The sequence below is a fragment of the Pocillopora damicornis genome, chromosome 5 (genome assembly GCF_964200805.1).
Source record: "Pocillopora damicornis chromosome 5, jaPocDami1.2, whole genome shotgun sequence".
NCBI lineage: Eukaryota > Metazoa > Cnidaria > Anthozoa > Scleractinia > Pocilloporidae > Pocillopora > Pocillopora damicornis.
In genome coordinates this window covers 25792535-25820433 of record NC_142674.1, presented here as the reverse complement: position 1 = coordinate 25820433, position 27899 = coordinate 25792535, and the positions used below count along the sequence as shown (strand labels likewise).

Sequence of the window (27899 nt, the reverse complement as noted above, 5' to 3'; positions counted from 1 at the left end):
CGGTCAATATATTCCAAGGTTCAGATGCCGGGGAAAATTTTTGCAGGTTTGTTCTGTTAATGAACCGTTTGAAAAATTCAGAAGACAAGTATCAGAGAAAGTCAGGACAAATGACAAAAAATTAATGGACCAAAAAAGCAAGACATTTACTGTAAAATTCAGAAACGACAATTGGGGTAAACATTGTATGAAAACCAGATCCCCGTGCTACTCCATACCCTACACAGAAAACTGCCTCAACTTGTCCAAGTAATCATCTGGTGATGAGCCTTCAAAGAAGAAAACGTAAACTCATAAAAGAACTTGTAACTGTTTAAGTAACTTGTGTGCACCTTTCTGAACTTCAGTTGTGGTACTCTAATTTCCTCTTAAGCACTTCAAAAATTTATCAAACTATAATCAAAAGTTAAGTGGGGCAAAATACAATGGAGGTCATTCATTTGTCATGATTATTTTTGGTCGTTAAAGGTGAACCATTCCAAGTAAGATCACAGCCGACCGAGTTGCAATATAAAAAAGACTGGTTAGAGGTCAATAACAACTAGGCATTCCACGCGAAATTTGATAATAGCCTGGGACTTAGCGCGTGTTGTGTTGGAACTCGCCATTTGACTAAACTTCGTCGTAAATATAGTTTACAGACAGGAATTACATCTGATCTTGACACAGTCAACAAAATCACTCGCAGTAATATCAGAGTAATTATGCCGAGAAAAGTGATATCACTTTCGAAGAGGAAGACCATGTAATCTTGTATCATATCTTCCGGATCAAAATGGCGGGCTTTTCGATCTTCGAAACTCTGCACGTTGAGATAAACTGTCTATTTGTAGCACCTCTGAACTCAGTACCCTTTTGGATACTTGGCGAAAGGAAGATCAGAATAATCTATCACCCATTAAAACTCTACAAAGGTTGGTGAAGTGTATTAGAAGTAGTATCTTTTTTTAAATTTGCAAACAAATCAAACAAAAAAAAAAAGACTATGATAATAACCCCTGAAAGCTTTCAAGTAGCTGCCTCAATGCAATTGGTTTCATTCGTTAATAAGCTTTGAAATTATTATTATGAATTACACAATGATTGACTGGTTTCTCCAGTTCATCTTACATGTCAACAGATACCTTCCGCCTAGCGAGGCTCATGGTGGTCTGCCAATGATAAAACTGTTGTTGGGTCAGCATGTCGCTGTCATTACACACCGAAAAAAATTCCTTTTCTTCTCTCAGAACGTATAAAACATAGCATGGAAAGGTAGAAAATAAATGGGAAAGACAATGGACGAATGATTTGTGTGCTAGATTCTGGAGGGGAGTTTTTAGTTTCAAGCCTTAGCCGTGATAATTGTGTGATACACACTCAGTGTGTATGACTACTTAGTCTGGAACTGTAAGATCAGTAACATTGTTCATGTTGGGCTCTACAAAAAGTGAACAAACAATTTGGCAAAAAGTAGATTCAAAAGTATTTTACATTTTAAAATCACTCATGCAGGATAGCAGAGCTTGTGGAACGTGAGAATGAGGCATATCATAAACTAGATCCAGATCCTTTTGATGATTGGCATCCAGGTAAAAGTGCAAAGCCATCTTTTCACATTACACACTATTTGTGTTTTATACATTATAACATCTATTACAAATACACTAGGTAATGTAGTGTAAGGTATTCTTATCAGATACTAGGAAGGATAGCTACAGACCTAAAGGGGTTAAGTTTCTTTGAAAAAACTGTGTTGCTGCATCAGTGGTGGAGTTTAACAAAATAATTTGGTTTATTAACTGAGTTGATAATGTTAATTGGCCTCCATAAAGAGTTTCAAAACGTTTCAAGCATTAGCCCTTTGTCAAAGTGTTTGTGGTGTGAACCTCTTCCATTAACAGCAAGCTGATAAGAAACAATATGCAGGTTGAAGAGAACCAAGGCCTGCCAATAATGAAACAGGTCCAAGACACTTTGCATGAAAAAGAATGATAACATGACAAACAACAACAATTCAAACTTTCAGGAATGAGAAGTGTTGTTCTTGCTTCTTATTCAATGTCAGTTCTACTTTTTGTTTCCAGTGGAATCTTCACAAGACTCACTGTGTTAAAGAGACACTATACTTATCTACTTACTTGAGTCACAAGAAAACACTAGAACTTAGATGAGGCTTGGTGTGAGAAGTGTCCATGTCACAGTGATGGCCTCATGTGGTCAAACTGATATAGCCTGGCTGCGAATGAACTTAATTACTTTATTATAAATTTTTTCTCAGTTAGTACATGCATAATGATTGGTCAATTTAGTGGGTTGTATTTCACTGAAAGCTTGAAAATTTTTAAATTTTGGCTTTAATTAGAATCTTCTCCTTTTATTGGACCCTGATTATTAAAAATCGTATGAGCCTCATTTTCTCAGTCCATACTCTTAAGTGACAGAACCCTTTTTTTTTTTTTTGCTCAGATGTATGTCCTAAGGGAAAAAAACTTAGTCTGTAATTTTACCAGTGCAGATCTCGCTCTCAGTCAGTAAGAGGTCTTGATTGTATTAAATTATTCAAAATAAAATCAGCTCTTGTTTTCTCCATCGTGAACATTTCAGGTAGAGCTGACCCAGACTGTGCATTAGGCCATCTTTTGAAGACACTGTTCAGAAATGATGAATTTATGGACAAACTAGTGAACTCCTATATCATGAGCACTGTGGAACAGTTTAATCTGAACTGCACTGCAGTCAGAGTGTTGTTAAATGCCATGCCTGGGCTGGAAAGTGCTGCAGTTTTTCAGGATATGGTAAGTTTAGAAAGGTATTCTTAATCCTTTAACTCCTAAGATCTGATTGTTAATTCTCTGCTCTAGCTGCAACACATTTCCTTGTGAATTAGTTACGAGAATTTGGTGTTAAATCAAGATGACAACTTCTACCTGATAAGTCTGAGTATTCTCATTACCTTTGGCTGGATAATGTATGGATATTATGGGGAGAAGTTATCTGTTAATCACTTCTGGGAGTTAAAGGGTTTAACTTAGTAATCTTAAGATGTGACTTTCTTTCTTCAGCTTGAGTTCTATGTAAAAATCCAGATCAATGTGTCCAGTTTCTGTGGCATGGCACCCCTTGTCCTTTCCAGAAAAAATACTCAGAATTAACTCATACAATTGCTATTTCATCAAATTATAAACAAAAAACATGAATTTCATGTAGTTACATCATGAAAAACAGAAAAGGAAAAGAGATCTTATTTGTTGCTCTCAGTCACCTCACTTTAGTGCAAAAAAACTTTAAAAAAATGCAAACTTTTCAGATCCACTTTCATTGTTCCTTAATTCATAACCACATCTTTCTTAAATAGAATGAGAGAGATTTTAAGGTTTAAGCTCGCTAAAGAAATAGAGAAAGATGTTTTTTGTCTTGTCACAAGCGTGTGACAAAGAAAAAAATTCTGAATCCCCAGGTTGAATTGAACCTTATACCTTCAGATTCTGGGGTCCAATGCTCTACCACTGAGCCACAACAAATAAGATCTCTTTTCCTTTTCTTTTTTTTCTTTGTCCCACACTTGTGAAATGACAAAAAACATCTTTCTCTACATATTTCCTATCAATAAATTTGATGTCAATCATGTCCATGTAGGAAGCAATGCTTAATCGTTTATGCAAGTGGGCCAGAGAAGCCTCAGAACCCCTGAGATCATATGCTACAGGTATTTATAGCATAGTTTACTGGTCTTATTTTTCACAGTACTTCAGGCTTTGAACATTTTGGTCACCATACTAAAAACAAAAGGAAATAAAAAAATTTAATTGAGTAAATATTTAGCATCAAGTGCTCTCCTGGGGAAAATTAGATTTACCTAATTCCTGTAAAGCTTCTGAGTTTCTGAGCTAACTCAATTTTGTTTACACCTTTTTAAACTGGGTGCAAGTAGAAGGGTGTTTTAGTTTGGTGATCCAAGGTTATATACATTAGGTTAACCCTTGAGAGTGACTAGCATCTAATTTCTTCTCTCAATATCAACCCTGAATCAAACATTAAGATCGTGAGAACAAAGGAAATGATAAGCAACTGAAGAACCTCTTGATTGTTTAACAAATTCTCCTTGTCAGTGCATTAGGAAATGTATAGAGAACAGTATGGAGAATCTGCATACTGATGTTAGGGTGTAAAGAGTTGAGATATAGATAGTCATGGTTTGATTGAGGATTCTAATATTCCTTTTTGTTCATTTTTTATGTGTATTGCTGCAGTTGCATTTTTAATTTATTTTTAATTTCAGGTATCAGGTATCACTTCAAATGATAATTATTATTTCTAAACAGGTCTTTTAGCATTTGCCATGGAGAGCCAGGATATTGCTGCAGTATTCAGAGAAGAAAACTCCACCTTGGTAAGTCAGTATAGCAATAATTTGATTTTAGATAGATGAAATTCATATAGTTGCACTGTGGTGAAGAAATAAGTATTTATAAGAGATCCTCGCAGCCAAGAACACTATTGAACTAGTAGTTGAAATAAGACCTGAGAAAAATGTTCAGGCCCGTATGGGATTTGAACCCATGACCTCTGTGATAAAAGTGCAGCACTCTACCAACTAAGCTAACAAGCCAACAGGGAGCTGGTCAATATGTTGGATATAGCAATTTTTAAAAGTGACCGCTAAGGTTACAAGAATAAAGGAAATGATCAGCCATTAAAGAATCTAAATTCTCCTTGTCAGCACCTTAAGAAATGCAAGAGAACAGTATGAAGAATATGACTATTGATGTTAGGGTGCTGAGGGTTTTTTGTTTTTAGCTTTGTGGTTAACAGCATTTGTATTTCAAACGTCTGAGTGCAAAGTTGGCTTTTCACATCTCAGGAATTGTCTATTGTCAGTCATTGCATTTTTTGTTTGAAAAACTCTTGTAAACTATAAGCTGAGGATTAAATGTTGAATTTCACATGTTTAGGTTCCCTCTATGCTGCGACGGCTGCACATTTTAAAGGACTTGTCAGACCTTACACAGCCCACTGTGACAGACCTGTCAAACAGGATTATCCTGAAAGCAAAGACAAACCGGAACAAGAGCGAAACAGTAACAGTGTGAGTAACAAGATAAAGAAAGTGAATCTTGCTGAGCCAGGACCATCATGCACTGTGCCACAGAATGGCGAATTATCCAGTTTGTGTAATGGAGAAGTGGAAGAAGTGAATAGCTACAATGGAAAGGGTTAGTTCACTTTTTGAGTATTGTAACTCAGATTGTCCCTCTGTTAGTGAGTTCAATCTCCTAGCAACTTCAAGTTGATTTAACTGTCTTTTCAAACTGAGTGGTATGACTTGTTTGTAACTTGAAGGCTCAATTATTCTCCTTTGGGTTTTCACTTTGACAGCCAAGGCAGTGCTTTCCATAAGACCCTGACACCGGTAGGAGCTCCAGTGGGTATTCTGTAGTGAATTGCCAGGTATACGCTAGGAGCTTTCATGCAAACTTACAATGTGAGACCTAAAACACCTCAAGATCTTGTAGAGTTCTTTCAGTCTACTTTTGCCTTTATAAATAAGTTTTGATAAATGCTTGATATTTAATCTTATCATACATTTCAGCATAAATTTCCAGCCAAAAAAAAAAAAAGAAAGATTTTGAGTTTCCAACAACAAACTGACTCAAATTTTGGTCAACAATAACCATATGTCGTTTCAGAGGACTTTTTGTGTGAAACACAAGGAGGAGGCTTGTCTGTCAGCAAATGGAAGATTTTGATAATAAAATGATCAGTTAAATGATTGTTATCAAGGACTAAAATGTTTAATGATCATCTATGGAAGTTTGACATCAAAAAATTTGTTTGAATGGGGGGGGGGAGGGGGGGATAAGGGGGAGGAGGAAGTATGCCAAGTAGGTTTGCCCTGCACAAGTTAACTCAGTTTCCTTAAAATTTGTAAATATTTTCCTTTTGTTTCAGGCAAAAGTTGTCTACAAGCAAAACATCCATTGCTAGTTAAAACAACCAAGGGTTTCCATTCCACTGGAAATGTAATTTGTGCACCTAAGGGAGGGTACCACATAGTCCCTATGTCCTTTTCCCTCTCCCTCCTGACTCTTGGCATGCAGCAGAGACTAATTCTACAGTATCTGACTCCCTTGGGGGAATATCAGGAGGTATGTGCTGTAATTAGGCACTTGAGCATTTAATGATATATGAAGAACAGAGAGAGTCTCTCCACTGAAGTATGTGGGAAGCTTGTGGGAAAAGGGCTCTGAATCAAGAATAAATTGGAAATGTCACACAACTTGAAAATTTGAGTTTGGACCGTTTTAACTAGTCGTATGCGAGCAAGAATTATTTTTTGAAGGAAGGGACATACATTGGCCTTGGTCAGAAGATAAAGAACTCGGATCAAGAATTTTTGATCATCTGATGTGCTTTAACTGAACGTGCGCGAGCAGGAAATTCTTTTTGGATGAAGGGACATAAATTGGTCTCAGTCAGACGATAATGCACTCGGATCAAGGATTTTTGATCATGTGAGGCGTTTTAACTAATTGGCGCGAGCAAGAAATATTTGTTGGATGAAGGGACATGCATTGGCCTTGGTCAAAAGTTAATGCACTCAGCTCTGAATGAAGAGGTTCTCTTTGAGCCGTACCAAATTTTATCAGTTACTATGGCAACTAAAACAGTCGTAGCTGAGCCTGGAGCATTGCTTGGCCATTGATTTATCTTGACACATTTTTCTTTGAACATTTCAATTCAGCTGTTGCCGACAGTGTTTGAGTCTAAAGCCCTGGATCTTGTCATGCACTACATTACATTTAAAGGCCAGGTGGACCTACAACTTGTCTTTGAAGCCCTCAAGGTAGGAAGGAGGGAGTGACGTCATGCTTTGTGTCGTACGTCTAGAATTTCATGCAGTTACGGTTGGTTTTCATCCTCGCCGGTGTTCTTACAAAAAGCGTACAACGATATGATCCTGTGAAAATCAAACCGATAGAATCAGATGCAAAATACTGATTCCACTTATGACTCCTTCGCTAATGATATGTGAAAAATAAATTGCTGGAGTTTTCAGCCATCGGTTAGCTCAGCTGTGATTCCGAAAATCGAGTTTTCACTGGATCATAAGCGTTGGAGTTCTTAGCGGAATCAGAAGAAAAGAAATTGTTCGGAATATTCCGACTCTGATTTCGTCAAGATTTTGGCTCCACTTACGACTCCAACTCTCGATTTTCTCTGGGTCGCTGGCACTCCTACAACTAATGAACAATTCGACTCCAATTCTGTCTTTTGTGTAAACGAACCTTTAGACACTCTACCACATTCATCCCTCTTGAAAAACACTACTTTAACTCTTCAACTCCCAGATCAAATTTGTAATTCTCCTTACTGTCAACCATAGAATTCTTATAATGTTAGTTCGGATAACTTAGTATTGGATCAGCTAATCCTGCCCGAATTGATAATTTTCTTTATTCTCATCACTTATCTGGTTGATATTGTACTGATATTGTACTGATATTGTATTGATATTGTATTGATATTGTATTGATATTGTAAGGAGAAATTCTGCCCTCGTCACTCGTGGAAGTTAAAGGTTAAGACAATAATGCATTGTACCGACTGAGATCTGACAAAAAAGCCTCAGAATTTAAAAGCTATTTCCTTTTATTGTCGTTTTAGTATTTGGCATCCCTTCTTTGTCATAAAAAGTTTGCTACAGAATTTGTGACTCATAACGGTGTCCAGCGGTTACTAGAAGTGCCACGCCCGTCTGTGGCTGCTACAGGATGTTCTATGTGTCTGTATTATCTCGCTTACAATGAGGACGCCATGGAGAGGGTAAGACATTTTTCCAATTTAAAAAAAATGTTTTAAGTTTTCTGATTTGTAGTTGTAAGAAATGCATTAGTTAGTGCAGATTTAACTTACCAATGATCGGTGAGTTATGTGCAGACCAGTATTTTCTAAAAGAAAGAGGTAACGAGTATCATTCCGTTAAACATGAAATAACAATGAATTGAATAACACATCTCTGCTTTTTTTTCATCAATCTCCCTCCCCACCTCCCCCTCCCCCCCCCCCCCCCAAAAAAAAAGCTTATTTATGTCTAGCATATAACCCACAGGTAGAGAGATAAAAAGGAATTAAAGAAAAACTGGTCAAATGGATAAAGAGAATCGCAGGCAAGGAGATAGAAAAAGATAAAGATGAGAAACAGAAATAATCACTCAAAAAATGTTATCTTACAAAACTACTCTTAATTCCACAAAAAAAAAAAACTTCGAATAATTAAATTCTTGGTGCTCTTTTTTCTACATGGGGCAGAGGATCATGAAATTATCAAACAGAATATGTCGACCGAACCTCCGTAACTGTTTCAAATAACTTGTTTCAGGTGTCCCTCCTACCAAACCCTGTGCTGAGCGACCTGGTCAAGTATGCATTGTGGCTTCTAGAATGTTCTCACGACTCTGGCAGATGTCACGCAACTCTCTTTTTCTCGCTCACGTGTTCATTTCGAGCAGTGCTGGAATTATTTGACTGTAATGATGGTCTGCGGAAGCTTGTAAACCAGGTAATTAGTCAGTTTTATTTATTAATTACACGACATGGTTTGGACCCCAGAGAAACGTGGATCGTGTAGTTCAATCGCCTGGAGTAGGATCACACCACGAGGTCTATTTGTTCTGTGACCTTTCCGTTCTCGTAGGAGTAGCAATTTCTCTTAATAACACTCATTCGAAATATTTTGCAATGCGTAAAGAAATAAAAGAACGACTAACGTAAATAGTGATAACTTGATTAATAAAATAGTGGATAATGTTGAAGGCCCATTCTGATTGGCTACTCAAACTCCGAATATCCGTTGCTGTTCACCTCCGAGCAACTCGCGCGTGATTTGCGCGCGGAAATATTGCAATCATCGCGGGAATAAATGAGTTAAAATCATCCTTTTTGCTATATTATCTTACTCTTTAAATATATACTAAAACAAATATTCACCTCAGTGTCGATGGCTGGCGGTGGATAATCACCTCGGGGCTTCGAGACTCAGTAAATGTCCACCAATAGCCAGCCACCTCCACTTCAAAAAATCACGGTTTGTTACTTTTGAAACGTAGTTTAGAGACATGCCGACCGCTATGAATTAACAAGTATTTTTAGTGCACGCCGTGTTTGCATTTTCCAGACTGCGCAGTCTCGTTTAAATTTTTTCAAGCCATTTTACGGTCCTATTCCACTTGCGTTTGCATCTTGAAAACAACGAATATTTCTGGCTGCAAACCATTCTAAAAGAATCTTTTTTTTGTTTAACCTTGTCTGGCAGCTAAGTACGCTTTCAATCCTTCGTCCCGACGAGGCAGAACTACTGAGTGATGATGAGGTGTTTGGCAGCCGGCAGACAGCAAAACACACTTGCATGGCTCTACGGAGATATTTTGATGCCCATCTTCACATCAGGGCAGATGCGCTGAGGAGATCTATTGCAAGGAACGAGGGTGGAACAACGCCAGTTCCAGTTCCAGCGTATAAGGTGAATTTCCAAGCCTATTCCCTAATTCTAGGAGAAAATTTGTGTATCGTCAGATGAGCAAATTCAGTATGTTATGTTATGTAAAAGGACTACGCCTGCTCGGCTGTTTTAGTTTAGAGAGGTTGGAAGTTAACTTAAACCTGGAAAAGGTTTTTGGTAGTATTCTGCGTAACATTTAATCTCGTCCTTGTAAATTTTCTACTTTTAGCACGAAAGTTTATAAACCTCGCCTTACAAACACTCCAAATCGTCTTAAATATTTACGCAGAAGATACTGTTTTTGTCTGTTTGTCTGTCTGCTTGGTTTTGTTTGTTTGTTTGTTCCGCAGTTTTGTCTTTGGTAGCCTAGCATCATCTTGTTCAACTCATATTGATGAGCAACTGTTCTCTTTTAGGCTGCATCCCTGTCTCACAGCAGTGTAATGGAGAACTGTCAGTTGATGTTAGAGTATGCTCCAACAACACTGCGTTGGGAGCCTGTTGAGGTAATAACTGAAAAATAACGCAAAAGAAAAAACAGCGTCACATGGTCGTGGTTGATTATTTCGCATAGGGGTATCTTGGTTTATTAAGTGTAGGGCACATTGTAGTACTGATACTCCTCTGTAGAATGTTATAGTATTTTTCACAGGGACACGATACAATGTTCCTTGCCAAGGCTCCGGCTTCAAACTCGTAGGTTATGAAACCCCTCGATGGACACCATAACAGCTACTTCCATTGCTTTGTTGTTGTTAGTTGTTATTCTCTTTGGTTTTAGTATTATTATTATTATTATTATTATTATTATTACTATTACTATTACTATTATTATTATTATTATTATTATTGTTATTATTATTATTTTATTTATAAGTTTCCTAGTTTACATATGCATTTCAGTCCAGTGGATACGGTTTGCTCTCAAGAATAGATTGGAGAAGCAATTTCATTCATTTGTGTGTTTGTTCGTTTCTTGTTTTGTTTTGTTTTTGTTTTTATTTTTTCATTTTATTCACCAATGCTCATAAGCATAGACACACCTTGTCAATTTACCCATAACTAGTGTAAACTGGCTTCCGCCTGAGGTCTTTACTGTGTCAGAATGCACACGTTTTCTCGTGTTTATTAGGGATTTGTGGCAAACCACTACGGCCTGAAACGAGGCCAAACAAAAGATCTTATTGCTCAGCACGTGCGTTTTAGAACTTCGTATATTTCCGTAGATGCTCTCTGCAAAACAACAACGTGAAATCACCCAAATTTGCGTGGTCTGAGAACGGAAACACCGATGCCAAATTAGTAAAACTTACATTTGGAACTCAACCCTGCTTACATATGTTATGCTGAAGTTGTGGCCCCGTAAGAGACGCTAAACACATCCAGCCACTCGCGAAATTCTAACCAAAAGTAAAAATTCATCATTTCAGTCGACGTCTTCCTCGATTTTGCCTTCCTGACTGCTCAAGCTCGCTATTATTTAACATGTCTTCTTTTTATCCTAAAGATGATGAACAGACTTCAAGGCTTCACCCTGCTGCTTCAGTTGATCTCCCTGTCGTCAGACTGGGGAGTGACCAGTAATAGGTAAGTCATTGGTTTTGCTATCATTTCTCCAGAGTTTGTACAAGTCCAGGAAAATCAAGAAAGGTCTGCTTGTAGGACTGTGCTACTGGACTTTAAAATTGTCGGAAATTGTTTCAACTCAAGGAATTGAAGTTGTTGATGATTCAAAAATCAAAATTGTAGCAGAACATTAGTTGTAATGATTTTCTACTGCCTTCAAAAAGGTACAAGAAGCTTTTAGTATTGTCGACTTATGATATTACAATTTTTCTCCCTGCATTTTAAATGCGATTTTTGAGGCCTGTCCACTGCTCTATGTTAATATCATTGATGGGTAATTGTTCCATATTTAATGGAAATTAATAGTTATTACTGGCATATTTTGCTCTATTTGTGAACTCTGAATATCTCGACTAACATTTTTTAAATTAAAAGCGTATAAACAGCTTGTTAATCCTCTCCATTCGTGTTTCTTTGCTCCATTCAAGAGCGGACGCCATCCGATTAGCAGCCAACGTGACCCGCCTTGCTTTAGAGATGTTGTTTGTGTTGACAGTCGGTCCTAAGGCTCAGATGGCGCTGTGTGAAGAAGTGCAACTTCCGTCAGGAGAACAACAGAAAGGAATGAGGTATGATCTACGGGAAAATAATTAATTTAGACATGAAAAATTCCCATCAAAAGTCCTTCGTGATCATCAGAAGAAGTAGAAGTGTTCTTAGTCACCTTATTTTAATAACCCGTGGAAACATTCGGTAGCAAGAGGCCAGAAGGCTTATATACTCTCTATTCAGTGATATTAAGAAATCTTTTTTTCCAGGCTTCTGCTGCGTTGCGCTGAAGGGAGTTTACTCAATGACTCTGAGGTACAGAAAGCCGCTCTCCACGTCATTTGTAACTGTGTGTGCGGTCCTCGAGTCAGGGTAAGTGGTTTGTGCGCGTTCAGATTTAGTTCCCTCCCTCTCGCATGAGTTTCTCAAAGTATTTTCGCGACAGAAAAAAAAAAGCAACAAAAAGGAACAAGCAAAAACAAATAAGAAACAGAGTTACAGGCGTAGTTTGTTGGTAGAGCAGGCGAAAATTCTTCATTTTGTAACTGTCTTGGTAATGACAAAGTCGCTTAAAGTTGAGTCAATATCGGAGTCAACACAATAATCTTTGTTTACCTCTCCACGGTTCCTCAACCCCCTCCCTCCCCTCCCTCAACGCTGCTTTCCTCCCAGTCTTAGGCTGATTAAAGTTCATGAAGGAATTGCTACTCAAACGTTAGGAATATTTGTTGAATTTAAAAGTACTTAGTGTTTAAGGCTTTAGGCTGCTAGGCCGAGTGCGTTGTTCCATTTTTTCCAGTTTTCCGTTTAACTACGGTACAGGCCTGATTTTTTTCAGTGGTTTTTTCAACTGCTTAAGTAGTGTTTGGCGTCACCGCGATGATTACTTTTGTCTTCATTGTTTGCAGATTAGCGGAGCTGTTGCAAAATTTCAGTCGAAATCCAAGCCGGCTTTCAAAAGCAGCGACGACATCTTATCCAAGATGTGGGAATGTGTCAGGGCCAGTAATGGCATCAAGGTTCTGCTCTCCTTACTGATGGTGAAAACGCCATTGGTTGATGCAGATTGTATTCGTGCTCTGGCTTGTAAAGCGTTATGTGGTTTATCGAGGAGCGACAAGATTAGACAAGTCATTGGAAAACTACAGCTGTTTAACAGCGGCCAGTTACAAAGTGAGTATTGCACTGCGCATTGCTTTCTTCACACTTGTCCAACCATGTATATTATACAACTGGGCGTGCCCGTGGGCAAGATGAAGCGAGTCCTGTGTTCTGATAGATACCTGAGCTCTTATCCGCTTGGGGTATCACGCTTTTATCTCGCGCAAGATAAAAGGTTGCATTCCGAAGACATACAAAGTTTGTAATGTTTAGCCAACGTCAGCAAAGAAGTCGTAAAAAGCGATAGAGGAAGGTCAAAACACTTTTTCAAATGTAAAACGAGCACTCACCATCACAGATGGCTTTCTTTTCCAGCGCTTAAAAGAAAACAAGTCATTCTTGATTCTTATATAAGCAGAATAATTTTGCTATGTAGTAATTCCTTCATTGAACAACTTAATCAGTCAAGAGCTTTTGTCTAGTTCAAGACTCTTCGTCTCAGTTCACAAAAGCGCCAAAAAGAGCTCGCCAAATATCGAGCTATCTTGACCTATTTACAGCCATGTTGACCTTCTAAAACATCATTTCATTTCTTTCATTTACGTTGACTCAATGTCGTTTGTCTTGAATTTGTTGACAGTTTTGATGCGAGAGCCGATCATTGAGGATAATGCTTCTGACCACGCCCTTTTCTGCAAATATGCTGCCAAGCTGCTTGAAAGAGTCACTGGTAAATCCCTGGCGACGTCCTCTGCAGTCCCGTCCCTGTCTAGAATAAACAAGGTATGAACTTGAAATTGACACAAGCTGTCGTCTCACATAGGGGAGGGCGGAGACCTTCAACAGCGTCTTTACTCGACAGTTTACTGCTCATTAACTTTTGTTTAAGCGGCAAACGTACGGAAAAGTCTAATTTCGATTATTAAAGTTTTGCTTAAATAACGAACAATCGATAATTTTATTTGAAGAATTTATCAGAATCTACTTCTTGGTATTTCTTGTTTAAAAATGGATGGTCATCGAGACTGCCTTCAGGCTTTCTCTCTTTTTCAGAGGAGGGGAGGAGGGACATCCTCAGTTTCCCTGCCATCCCCTCCTAAAAGCAAACATTTGATCGTAGGTAAGATAGTCACACTATCGGTTTTCATCTAAATACTTTTAAGTTAAGAGGAAATTAAGAATTAATGCTTTCTATAGCATTATCAGAACAGCCCAGTAAGAAATCATATGTAAATTTAACAGTTTTAGAGTTTGAATTGTCCTTTTACTTCTCTTACCCAATAGCTTCTGTGGGGTCGGTTTTCTTACTTATTTCGACGTTCTCTTAAGTAGGACACTTTCAAACCCTGTACAGCCCAACAACTAAATATTATTTCGACGTTCTCTTAAGTAGGACACTTTCAAACCCTGTACAGCCCAACAACTAAATATCAGCCTTTACTTTCTTAGGCTGATGTTGTTGCACAGACTCATATTTCATATCCGGCAAAAGAGCTTTTACAACTGGTTCACAGTCACCTCACAACCGAAAGTTTGTTGTGGGGCGTCGAGGAGCATTACGAGAAAATCAGGTCAAGGGGCGGAATCACAAACTGAAGAATTTCCCTTTAAACCTATTTTTAGATCACACCCCGCTTCATAACACACTCTTGAAATTTAGAAACGAAAGTCCCAAGTCATCTGACAGTCCAACAATTATGCAGAGCTAGATTATTTCTATAATTTAGTAGGAATAATCTTTGTTGTAAGGCCTCTTTGTAGTTAAGTCTCTGCTTCTTATTTTGAGTGTCGTATAGCAATCAAAACAACCAATCAGAACAAAGAAAAATATCACGTGGAGCCAATAAGAATTTAAGGTAAAAATAAACAACCTTCTGAAGCGCGGGAAAACGCGGGCGACAAAATCGCAACTGGTTTTAGTTTTGAATCTGATTGGTTAAGAAGGTGGCGTGAGTTGTCAAGATCAATTACAGCCCTTAGCAGAGCAAAGGCGAAGCGTCCCAGATTACTTTGGACACTCGAATTAAATTTGTTCTAGTCTTGAGGGTGTTTGGCTTATTTGTTAATCAAAGGTGTGGTTGTTTTGGACTAGGACTTCATGAGACTGCAGAGGTTTTACGGAGAGAAGCCAATCTACCTGACCCAAAACCTGAATCAAATCTGCTTTACACGCCTACTAATAGGAAAGTATGTGGTGCATGTTGTCGTTGTTAAGTGTATTCTGTGATCACAAGGTCCCTTGATTCATGAGGAAAATACAATCATCTCGTAACAGCGATCGCATTTTCTAAAGTCATTTAATAATGGCACGAGTTTGCGTGATCGGGTTATGATGAAAATGACCAAATTTGTCCTTTTTTTTTTTTTCTGAAATTCTTCTGTGAAATTCTTTTACAGGAAAAAGAATCGACAAATTAAGTCAGTCCATCTGTCCTTCATTTCATCATTCCATTCCTTTGTCCACTAGTCAGCCGTTAGTAAGTGATTGAGCTCGTAAATCCACCAGTCAGTCAGTCGATCAGTCCATCCGTTAGACAGTCTGTCGTTCAATTTAGTATTATCAACTGAGTTGATAACGTACATTGGCCACCATAAATGGTAAAGCTGACATTTCGAGTGTTAGCTCTTCGCCATAGCGACTGATGTAGGGTTAACGCCAGAAACGTCAGCTTTTAAACTCTTTACGGTGGCCAATTTACGTTATCAACTCAGTTGGTAATACTGAATTACTTTTTTATTCTCTCCCACCGACGCAGCACCACAGCGCTTCTTTAGAAACTTGCCCCCTTTATTAGTCTGTCAGTCATTCAGTCAGTCAATCAGCCCGTCAGTCAGTTTGTTTGTCAGTCTATCAGTTATTCCGTTTCTGTCAGGCAGTCAGTCAATTAATCAAACAATCAGTCTGGCAGTCATTCCGTGTGTCCGTCAGTCAGTCAGTCAATCAGCCCGTCAGTCAGTTTGTTAGTCAGTCTAATTTAGTGTTAACAACTGGGTTGAAAACGTAAATTAGCCACCGTAAAGAGTAAAAAAGCTGACGTTTCGAGCGTTAGCCCTTCGTCAGAGCTCTGACGAAGGGCTAACGCTCGAAACGTCAGCTTTTTTACTCTTTACGGTGGCTAATTTACGTTTTCAACCCAGTTTTTAACACTAAATTACCTGCTTTACTCTCCCACCGACGCAGCACCACAGTTTCTTTAGAAACTTACCCCTTTATTGTTAGTCAGTCTGTCTGTCACTACGGCTGAATAAAGGGGTAAGTTTACAATACAATATACAATACAATATTTATTTGCCATATACGACATTTACACATGGAAAAAAAAAAATGAAGAAAATTGATGACAGAAAATAAATGGCGAGAAAACCTGAAAGAAACCACGAGGCTTATAACAAGTCAGGTTTTCTCACTTAAAATAACTAATCTTATATTAGAATTACAATATGGACTTATGGTAATTAACTTTGACCGCGCACACGTACACACACACACACACACGCACACACCTATTAAGTAAGTTAGTTAAGAATTACTGCCTTACAGAAGCTAATACTTAGAGAGAAGAAATTCCTTAAGCTTTCTTTTAAAAGAAGCGGAGGAGGGAGAACTAGTTATGTCAGAATTTAACGAATTATAAAAGTTTGGACCTTGAAAGTAAATTGAAAACTTCCTGGTGTTCGTTCTGCACAGTGGCAAACGGAAGGACTGAGCATTCCTAGTATTATAATTGTGGATTTGACTATTCAGTAAAAAAAAGTTATTGAATTTGGAAGGGAGTGTAGAGTTCTCGAATGAAAACATAAAAGTACCTAATTGAAACGAATGGATATCATGAAATTTTAAGAGTTTAAGTTCCTTTAAAATAGGGCCAGTATGGGCAATGTATGTGGAATTGCTTACTATTCTTAACGCACGTTTCTGTAAGGTTACAATTCTTTGAAGGTTTGACTTATAGGTACCAGCCCAAGCTAAATTGCAATAATACAAATATGGAAGGATCATAGAATTGTATAAAGTACGAAGGGAGTGAGTAGAGAGAAAAAACCTAGATTTATGAATAATACCTATAGATTTGGATAATTTATTTGCTGTTAAGGATATATGCGATTTCCAGGTCAAATTGTCATCTAATAAAACACCCAAAAACATGGTCTCAGAAACACGAAGAATAGGCTGCTCATTTATGAAAACTTGAAATTCAAAGGATTGCTTCTTTTGCCAAGGCTTGAATACCATAAAATTAGTCTTGGCTAAATTCAAGGAGAGCCGGTTTGCTGCAAACCAGGTTGACAATTTGTTTAATTCTCTATTTAATGTGTTAATTAGGTAAACAGGGTCATTATGGGAGATAAATAAGTTTGTATCATCAGCAAACAAGATTGCATCAAGCAGGGAAGCATTGTTCAAATCATTAACATACAGGATAAAAAATAAGGGACCAAGAATAGAACCTTGAGGCACCCCACAGGGAATCCCCTGTGGGGCAGATCTAACGTTATTAAATTCGACAAATTGTGTCCTCTCAGAAAGATAACTTTTGACCCATTCTAGTGCCAGACCACGGATCCCATAATGATTGAGTTTTTCAAAAAGAATGTCGTGATTTACCGTATCGAATGCTTTCGAAAGATCTAGGAATACTCCAATGGCATGTTCTTTTCTATCAAATGCAGAAGAAATTTTGTCACACAAATCGATAAGCGCAAGGCTAGGAGAGCGATTTTTTCTAAAGCCATATTGATTATCACATAAGACATCGGAGTCATTGAGATAATTCATAATACGGTTGTAAATTATTCGTTCCAAAAACTTTGAAAAGCACGGTAGAACAGAAATAGGTCTGTAGTTGCTGAAGAGAGCTTTGTCACCTGATTTAAAAATAGGTTTCAACAAGTTTCCACAAGTTTCTAAAGAAACTGTGGTGCTGCGTCGGTGGGAGAGTATAGCAGGTAATTTAGTGTTAACAACTGGGTTGAAAACGTAAATTAGTCACTACGGCTGTTCGTTTATCAGTCAGTCGGCTTGTCCGTCCATCAGCTAATCAACCAGGAAATCGTTCAGTAGGTTAGAGCTCGCTCGTTCGGTCAGTCGATCGGTCGATCAAGTGAATCAGGCGGGCAAGCAGTCAGGCTCATAATGTGGATCGTATCTCTTCGTACAAGACTAACCGTATGCTTACCGTCATGTCCCATGCCACTGTACATAGGTACGATTCAATCACTCCTCAAGCCTTTCTACGGCCTCCTCTGGTGTTAGCACTCCCGGGACTCCATCCCTGACGCGGTACCGATTCAACGACCCTGGAACACCAACAGGAAAGGTAATAACAATGTTTAGATGATTGAGCGGTCAGGATAACTGTATCTGAATGTTGATCATAATTTTGGCGTGTGCTTATCCCACCCCTGCCATAAGAACAAAGAAATTCATGGAAAAAGTCTTTTTTTAATTTAATAATGTAAATTTATTTGTCGAAAAGGATAATAATTTGTTGATTATTACGATATTATTATTTTATTAATGTTTTGTGTTACAATATTGTTTATGATACGTCGATCAATTTCTTTGTCTGCATGTTTGTTTTGGTCAGCGGCTTCTACCTTCCGATCTTTATCGCCCTGCACGCCCACCGTCACCTCCTACGTTGGACATGATCGTGACGCGGTATCTTCGCGAACAGCATGCGCAGTGTAACAATTCTATGTTCGCTGGCCCTCCATTCTCCTTAATACGGTAAGTCATGTATGCCAGAGCCAAAAACGTCTGAAAAAGTATTTCAGCTTGTTTGGAGGATAGTCAGTAGTTTTATCAAGAGTTTTTTATGCGCATTCCACTATCGCTTAAATATGGTATCGTAGTGCCTCCTGTTAAGATTTTAAAAGTGGAAAGTTTCTAAAGAACTGTGGTGCTTTGTTGTTTGGAGAGTTTAAGAAGGTAATTTGGTATTATAAACTGAGTTGATTACGTAAATTAGCCACCGTTTATAGTTCCGAATTTAACGTTTCGAGCGTTAGCCCTTCGTCAGAGCGATGACGAAGGGCTAACGTTGACTGAAGTGGTGACCAACTCGACTTATAATACCAAATTACCTCGTTGAGATTTTTTACGAATTTTGTACGACCCCTAAGTAATCACCACCGCCTATCTCTTTAACGGTAGCTACTTATATAAAAGGTTTGTGAAACCCTAAGCTCCTCCTGGTAGACCGGTAGGTGAGTAAGAATTATTTCTTGCCTACAAGGTTTTCTAGGTCACTAGACAAATAGACTTTCTCTTGTTTTGCTTGGTTTTTTTTCACACTCCCTTACTGTTTGTTATTTATTTGTTTCTTTTTATTTATTTATTTTTTTACTGTTTCTCCGAGTGTTTGCCCGTTTATTTAAAACTGTTTGTAACATTTATAACAAGAGTTATAAATGTGGCATCTTGCAGAATTATTTTTGAAAAACTGCACATAATGCATCTCCTCTCTTTCAATTAAAAAATTCTAGAGTGTTTATAAATCTATACTTAAAATAGGGCTGTTTATCGAATCATACGCCACAATTGCAGATGTCTAAGAAAACTCAAAACTGTGAACAATCAACTTATTCCGATTTGTCTATCGTCAGACCCCACAAATGCCCTGAACCAAAGTTCAGATATTACGCACCATCGAACATGACGACGAGGTTAAAGCGAAGAGAAGTATGTATATTTCTATTTTTCTTAGCTTTAAACAAAACTATTTTGCCACGGTGGCGGACAAAGGAAACACTTATCTCATCATCATAATAGGTCGTTCTGATACTCGTGTCAGCTCTTTTTTGAGAGTGGTCTCCCTCAACATTTATCTGTACTCAATCTTGAAAAAATGTTCTCCCACCTGAAGGTGATTCCGCGTCATGGCGGATTTAACGGCGCCAGACTAAACAGACGGTTTGTGTACGGAGGGTAGGAGATGCCTTATTTGTACTTCGTATCGCTTTATTAGAAATTCTTAATGTTTTTTTTAACAGAATCATTGTAACCTGATTCTCAGACCCCTGTCCACACGTAAACGGTATTTCTGAACACAGGTGACGGAGGTTTCCATAATCTCTGAACAGAGTGGATTTTTCGTGTTTTTCAAAAGCGGCGGCTTATCATCTTCGCGTCGACCAAAAGAAGTGGAGTTTTTCACGTGCAAGGACGTGACACTAGTTGATCTCCTTTTGAAGTCTTTTATTTTCAGTTGTATTAGCAGATAGGTTTGGACGCAAGGAAACGATTCGAATATGCCAAGTTTGCTCAAGATAATGTTCACGATAATGTTCCTCTACAGAATTCTGACGCATTTTGGTGACGAAGTTTCCCAATTAGTCGTTGGTTGTGTCCAGTTTAGTTCTCAGTTGTATCTAACTGTGTTGTTCTCCATTAGATTTAAACCGCTCAGGGCCATTCGCGATACTGAAGAAAACAGCTTTTTTACATGTGCATGTTTTGCAGTAAGTCTTTCTGTTACTTCATTCAATGTGATTTTTAAGATCTATAACTGTTAAGTGGGGCAAGTGATATCGAGGACTAACCACTCCCAAGGGTAGAAAAGATCATGATTGGCTCAGTGTAGCAAACACGAAACAGTTGAAGTAAACTTAAGAATAGGTCTGTCATTTTTTCTTCTGGGGAGTGGGGCGGGGAATCGGAGTATTCTGTTTGTTTCACCATAAAATTCACCTGATCCCCCCTTAAAGTTCTGCAGTATTGTAATGATCCCACCTCATTGGCAGTCAATTCTATAGTTGCTCCTCTAAGCTCTGTTAGAGACGACTGATCCCCCTCCGCTCCCCCCTAAAAACCGTAGGATCCCCAAAAATTTTACCTACCCTTCTCACCAAGTGATAAATAAAGACTGGTTCCCTAGAGTGAAGAAAATTAAAACCAATTGAAACTGAATACCGATTTTTTAATTTTTTTTTTTTCTACCCGTAAGAATTATCCTTACTATAGTTTAAAAAAAAAGCAGTGGCTTTTATGAGGTCATGTAAACGTAGTACCTAAGTTTTTACTTTTTCTCCTCAGCCCTATGGCAAGTCTGTTTTACTTGGAACACAAATAGGCGAGTTGAAGGAATACAACTTAATGACTGGACAGGTACAAAACTCAATTCACACCTTTTGATTTCAAGTCAAACGCCAAATTTTTCTTGAAATAGCTATATGTGTATGAATCAGTCGTTGATTGTGACAAGTTAAGTTGTCAATTGTATCATACCTATTCCTTCTTTTTTTTTGTTGTTGTTCTTTTTTGGATTTAAACCGTTCAGTGCATGATTATTCATGTTCATTTTTATTTTACGTATTTATTTTTAAAAAATGATCTTTTGCAGGAAGAGGCGACTTATCTCTGTAGCGCAGACAGAGCAATTTCCATGTGCCAATGTTCAAAAGTAAGAGTACAACATGGAAGTTTCCCTCCTCATATAGTTAAAAATACCTTTCTTTCTACTTCGAACAGGTCGAAAGTTTCATTAATGTTTTTTCAGGTTTTTTTTTTTTTTTTTTGGGGGGGGGGGGCGCACCCACCCCTCCCTTCCCTAACCCAACAACAGTCAAATGGTAACAAGTTATGTTCGATGTTGGATTTCGTTCCACATCCACACAAACAAGGCAGCTCCGCTATTCCTTTTAAATTACTTAACGTTCGGTCAAATCCAGTCTTCTTGTTAACTGTTTAGTTTCCATATCTTTCGCTGAAACCAATCAACCCTCTTTATTCATCAGTTTTGCAGCGCGTTTCGCAACGTTATGAACCTTTCTAAGGCTTATGTGACCCTTTCAGGTTGTGTTCACGAATTCATTTATCACTGAAATTGTCTTTCTGTACTTCATTCTTCAATTTTTAGGACCGCGAACTTTTATTGACGTCATCTTCGTCTGCTTTGCCTCCCTGTGCTCTTTGGTCATTTGGAGATGTTTTCGAAATGAAGTAAGTCTTTGAACTTGAAAACCTGTTTGATTCGTACCACTAGTGCATCTGATAGGCACGTCCTTTTTTGTGTCTCTGCTTGGTTTATTTGTATCTCACCTTTAACAAACTACAATGTTTGTCGCAGAAACATAAAACAGACACATACTTTACTATGTTTTACCATTAATTTTTATTGACTTGAGGATCGCTGAAATGCAAAAAAAAGTTTTACATTGTTCTTTCAGAGCTACAACTTTTACAGAAGACACTTAGACAAACTAATTTCATAAATTACAGGAGACGAGCATTGACTCCAACTTAATTCACCTGCGGCAATCAATGCTCAAGATAAAACAAGCAAAATGGGAAATAATTTAGGTGTATATCATGGCTCATATCCTATAATCGGATTGGTGTGAATGACACGGTGACAGTTAGCGAACTGTAATGTTTCGTCGTTACATTCGTCTCTCTATTTGATAAAAAGTGCTATTTACTTTATAATTTTATTTCTCTTTGGCTCAGACATCCATTTAGCGAGGACACTTGGGTAAAGTTTAGTAATTTATCAGAAGACAGAATTATTGGCACACACGACGCTACTGCGCATGTGAGTTCAAGACATGTGATGCATTTTCAATTCCAAATACATCGCGAGTAGCCTCAGTTTGACAAATTGTCGCTGTTCATTTGGGACATTTACAAAAGGAAAAATTGATCAGCGAAATTGCTAGTGCGTGAACACGGGACAGCAAGGATGATAGAATCGCTAATTTCGCCCAAGTTTGTGCGAGATCAGTTTTTGTCTCGAATACACGGACTTTCAAGAGGCATTTTTTGCCCAGACTTCATGGCCAAGATCAGCTTTCTGCGCCTCAGTTTACTTGTTCTGAGGCCTCTTGGCTGTGTTTGATAATTTTTTGATATGCTTCACAAATAACTTTGGTTTTTCTTTCACGTCACTCAGTTGAAATGCGTCTTTTGAAACATTAGTCAAACTTTAAGGCGCCGAACTCGAGATTTATTTATTTTGTATTTAATTCAGGTTTTTTTTTCTTTTTTTGTCGTTTATTGCTTGTGGTACTTCTGTGCCAAAACCCCCTTTTTCTTTCTCGATAACAACGAGTATTAGAATGCAGTTAGAGTGTGATGATATTATTCACTAGATTATATTCAACCATCAGATTTACGACACTGCGACAGGTCAGCGGGTACTAACTCTGCACGATTCCAACAACACTAACAACTACTCAAAGAACCTCGCCTCCTTTAATCCCACGGACGACCTGGTACTGAACGACGGTGTATTATGGGATGTCAAAGGCAAACGGGTTATGCACAAGTTTGACAAGTTTAACAACATTGTCAGCGGCGTTTTTCATTCCTCCGGGCTGGAGATTATCATCAATTCAGAGATTGTATCCTTTTTTTCGTTTTTAAAGAACGAGCCAATGCTAGACTGTAAAGCAGTGAGTCCAGGTTCGCGAAAATAACGGAACACAACGTCGGCCTTTCACGGATCTCGAAAAATCACTCTACCTCCTTCTTCTTACTTTGACAGTGAATTGGGAGAGAGATAGATATCAAGGACTATTATTTTATAAGAAAAGTTTATTGCTTCCTCATCTTGAGCGTTTTCGTGAAGCAATACACAGTCACCTGACTGATCCACGGAGTATAAACTTATGTCTGAATATCCTTGGTGATTTGCTGGCCAATTTACATCATCAACCTAGTCGATAAAACCAAACTATCTTATTTCCCCGCCCTCACAACTGACGAAGCACTACTGTTTCTTGTGACACTAACCTCTTAGAATGTCCAAAGCAACTCATTTCAAATAAACCGTGTGCCTTTTGCTTTGCCAATAATCCTTGACGCTAAAAACAGTGGGATCTTCGCTCTTTCCATTTACTGGTTAGATGTCCTTCACTAGATCAATGTCACGTGATCTTCAATAACAGTGGTGACGTCATGTATAGGGGTAATTTCATGTTTACTTGTTTACGCACTTCTCAAATTTGTTAATACTTTATTAATTTTTCACGAAGGAAACCAGACCCGACATTGAGGTTTTACTGCGTCCAAGTCGTGAGCTTTTAGTTGCGATCTATATGTCATCTCGATATTAAAAATCAAATTGAGAGCACAGAATACTCACCCGGGATTATGGTTCCATAGGTTTTTAGCAGTTTATAGACATCCAAAATTGCGTAAGGAAATTTTTTAACTTTTCATCAATTATTTAGCAACTTTTGCGGTGTTTGGAAAAGTGAAAGAGCTCTAGCTCTTTTATTCCACTCATAACCCTAAAACTTCCGGCTCCAGTCTTTCGAAGGTTGGATAGCGCTATCCATTAGATAAAACTCTATCCGTCGGATAGCGTTATCCGCCCTTTACATAACTGGGCCCTCAGGGAAAAGTCCCTCAGAGCCTCTGATATCTCAAAAAATGAAAAAAAAATGAATTCTGGACTGAAGGGAGCGGTATTTGTTCTTCCGTATTTTATAGTAAAACATCTTTCGGATCCTTTGGAAATACCGCTAGCTTCCAGGCTCCTTGGACCGTACGAGACCTCGTTCAGGACCTTTGACGCAACAGATTATCAACCAATAGGTGAGCAGGATGGCTTGCTACAAATTTTAATAGAAATTTTGCTTGGCACTCGTTATCAGTTAATTTGAAATATCTTGACGTTTACGAAATGAGTGAGAAAATGATGTTGGAAATTTCAATTGCTTTCAAACAGCTACAATCGACTTTAAGAAGACAATATTTGATTTGTGTACCGATATAACTGACAGCTTTGTAGCCGTTATTGAGGTAAGCTTAAAAATCGGAAACCTCTGCCTTGTTTTGTTTTCCTCCCTTCCATCCTTCTTCTTTCATTCCCATCCTCTTCCTCTCCCGCTCCTGCTTAACTTCCTCTCTTCTCTTTTTTTCTCCCTCTTCGACACTTCTTCAGGGGTAAGAGGATTCTTGTGATTTCTATGAAACATTATATTCAATTTATCTTGATCGTAAGACCTGAGCCGATTGGTGCGGTTTAGCTCTACTTGTCAATCACTAGCCAAACTGCTTCATGATTATCTTGCGGGAAAAACAAAAGAGGGTGAACTCTTTCGAAGGCGTAGTTGACAATTCCGATTTCATTCACGAGGAAGCTGCCTAGAAAAACCGAATTTTTTAGAGCAGGAAGCGGCTGTAGACAGATTGAGGGAATCTCTCAAGTGTTCATCAGAACATGGAGTGTCTCGCGGATTACGAGGTTAGCAAAGAGTCTTAATTTCCACACTGGTCAGTGGAAAAGATCTGCTGGCAGTGTTACCCACTGGTTTTTTTAGGAAAAGCTTTCTATTTCAGATGCTGGTTAGCTTTAAAACTAATTATAAAACAAACCTTTGAGTGCAGAAGTGTGTCTGCTTCAAAGTACCGTTTACAATCAAATGGAAGAAACATCGTCAAAGGGATTAACGGAAGCTACGCTCAAAGAACATAGGATGCAGCGAATATCAGCTCATATCTGTGTCCTCGGAAAAGGTTACGTCGAAGCCATTTGTCTCTGCGCTGAAAAAAACTGCCTCACGCTTTCACTCATCCGCTCTACGCTTTTTTTTTTCTTCTTTTTTCTTTTTCTTGTGGTTACGGTTACTTGCTCAATTCCGAAAATGCGGTGAGGCACAATTAGTCATGGGGTGTTTCGCTTTTTAACAGCCTCTTCGAGCAAGCGTCTTTTCGCCTTTCACTGCCCCCTCCTTCCACTTTCCACTCAAACTCTAAGTCAAACATGGCCGGTGAAATAATCGATCGCGAACTTCTTAACGTTAACTCGCCCTAATATAACGCCTGCACCGCAAGCTCAGGAGCTAGCAGTAATCCCAGCTACCTCATGCCACGACAACTGGGAGAAACTTTGGCAATGCGAACCATCTGACTGGCTTTACTTGTCATTTCATGATTGCATAAGTTGCAAACTATCATCGTAAAGATCTTGTCATCATGTCATAACAGTTCACGTGAATTATTTCATATCATAAATTCGGTAACGTTCTTTTTTAGAATCAGGCCAGCACCGACGAAAGCGTTTGCCGGGTGTACGAAGTCGGGCGACTGCGTAGGGCTGATGACGAGGACGAGCAGGTATGAGAATCTTAAGGACTTTCACATCAACGTTCGTAGGAACGGACCAATCAAAGAGAAGTGAAACCGCCATCTTGGATGCGGATTCGGTTATGTGATTGGTTCGTGCCTTATTTGCATACAAAATCCTGCACTTTGTTAGGTTGTGGACTATAGCGCCCCCTGGCACTAAAGCAGAGATGAACTTTAAATTACTTTTGGAACATACTTCAAAAACACGTCACTTAGTGCAACACGTGTTTGATGTAGGTCAATAAAATAACGACTCCATGCCTTTTTTCTCTTAGGAATCCGACGAAGGTGGCGAGGAAGATGACGATGTCGATGACGATGATGATGAAAATGATGATGATGACGATGACGATGATGATGATGACGACGAAATTGAAATCACGATATCTGGCGATGATGATTCGGATGATGACAGTGATATTGCAATTTTTTGAAGCGCGGCTTTTAAGTTTCCATCTTTCAGTTGTTAATTCAACTCAACAATGAGCACGTCATTCTGCTATGTTTTTATCTTTGAAAGATGTACTTGTATCACACAATTTGGGAATGATAATTTAAGCTTGGAGTTGAGCTTCTTGACGGTGGAGTTTTTTTATGTAAAATGCTATGTAGCAGAAAGTAGAAGTCATCATCGAAAAAATTACACTCATGTTACTGATTATGCAGTCAGTGTGAGGACAGAGACGCCACAGAAAATGACCCCCAAGGTTCGGTTGATGAGCGAGCCATGGTAACAAATTGCAGAGTGTTCTTGGGAAATTATGTAAGGGAGATGAAACGGCTGGAAACTGAGTCCAACAGTGATATCAGTGCATGCAAGATTACTGAACAAACATTTTGATGGTTGATGAAGGGAAGAAATCTTGCAGAGAGGGAAAAGAATGAGACCATTTCCCACAATGGCTGTAATGGAAATTATAAGATCAATGACGAAACAAACATAATAAGACTTCGGTCATATACGCCCGTGAAGCAACGAAATTGATTAATTCTTGTTTGGTTTGTATTTTCCGTTAGGTTCTCCATGTTATTTTATAGCAGTTACCACTCTTTCATTGCTAAAGGCGTTGAGAACTCTCCTCTTGAACACCACACTAAACATCCAAAGAACGAATCTAGTTTCCGAAATGAGCAGGTGGTGATGTTTAAGTCTCTCTAGCCATGTAAGACTTTCAACTGCAGACGGGGGTTTTCTATATTCAAGAAAAACAGAGTTGAAGGGTTTTCGGTCAAGACCATTTTGTTTTCTTTTCCTGCGGTGATTTTCCAATATTTCGTGTGGCTTATTTCTTCATTTTTACGTCAAAAGAAGCATGGAGGTAATTGTTTCTTTTCAGCTGGCTATTTGCGGTGGTAACACTTTTTTCCGTACACCACACCCAACTCGTTTCAAAGCAAATTTAATAAATTTTAAAGTTGTGTTTTCTCTTTTAAACTTAAACCCTAATCGAATTCATTCAGAGGAAAAAGTAATCTCGAGCTAAGATTTTCACGAATATTTTTTAGCCTTGCGCCTATGTTTTTCGCCAAGTTAAAGAGTACCTCTACTCACTAACATATCCTGACGAGCCGGCAAATTGGCTCTGGCTAATGAATTCTGAATTTAGGGAACACACTCGTGGCAAAATAATTAATTTTTCAGAGAAGTGAGAATTGCAGTAAAGAAGACAATCAGAGCGTTTTGTTGTTGTTTGTAGCTCAATGATGTCTTTATATATGAGAATTCACCACGATGTTTCTTAACATAAGTATATTATGCAAATTTTTTCATCTGAAAGCACTTGCTTATAAAAGAACCACAAATATGTTACCTTAAAAACAAAACGAGCATAGCTAAGAAGGGCAAAGACACACATGGGTCTGGAACTGAAAAGAAAAGCTGACTTGTTGAGAAAGCTCTACAAAGTATTGGCGAAAAATAATCCACAGATTCTACGTCATTTAGTATGTTAAATAAATGTGGCACCTGCTTACTAAACATGATGAAAATTCAAAGAATATGAATAAAACACGAAAGAGTTAAAGACAAGTCTAATTATAGCTGTGACATTTGTCATCGGAAAATCAGACAACAGGAGGAATTTTTTATCCAATAGAAACTGTTAAAATTCTCGACAAAACAAT

General features: G+C 38.3%; 1 non-coding gene and 1 pseudogene across 2 annotated transcripts; one reads left to right on the top strand and one right to left on the bottom strand.

The window, feature by feature from the left end:
• Positions 1-24: 24 nt before the first annotated feature.
• Positions 25-27799, top strand: LOC149046172 (DDB1- and CUL4-associated factor 1-like; annotated as a pseudogene). Its single transcript, XR_016186498.1, has 35 exons — positions 25-46; positions 815-914; positions 1495-1571; positions 2587-2777; positions 3619-3688; positions 4305-4372; positions 4935-5195; positions 5932-6128; positions 6725-6826; positions 7648-7806; positions 8363-8542; positions 9296-9502; positions 9898-9987; positions 10989-11068; positions 11536-11676; positions 11866-11968; positions 12505-12769; positions 13338-13480; positions 14147-14228; positions 14790-14884; positions 17902-18015; positions 18286-18428; positions 19307-19382; positions 19567-19628; positions 20095-20161; positions 20736-20807; positions 21043-21102; positions 21559-21641; positions 22149-22233; positions 22808-23041; positions 23514-23607; positions 24135-24239; positions 24373-24446; positions 25683-25763; positions 26051-27799. The product of XR_016186498.1 is annotated as a DDB1- and CUL4-associated factor 1-like (transcript).
• Trnak-uuu (transfer RNA lysine (anticodon UUU)) lies at positions 4519-4591 on the bottom strand. The gene has a single exon. It is a non-coding gene; the product is annotated as a tRNA-Lys (tRNA).
• Positions 27800-27899: the final 100 nt, after the last annotated feature.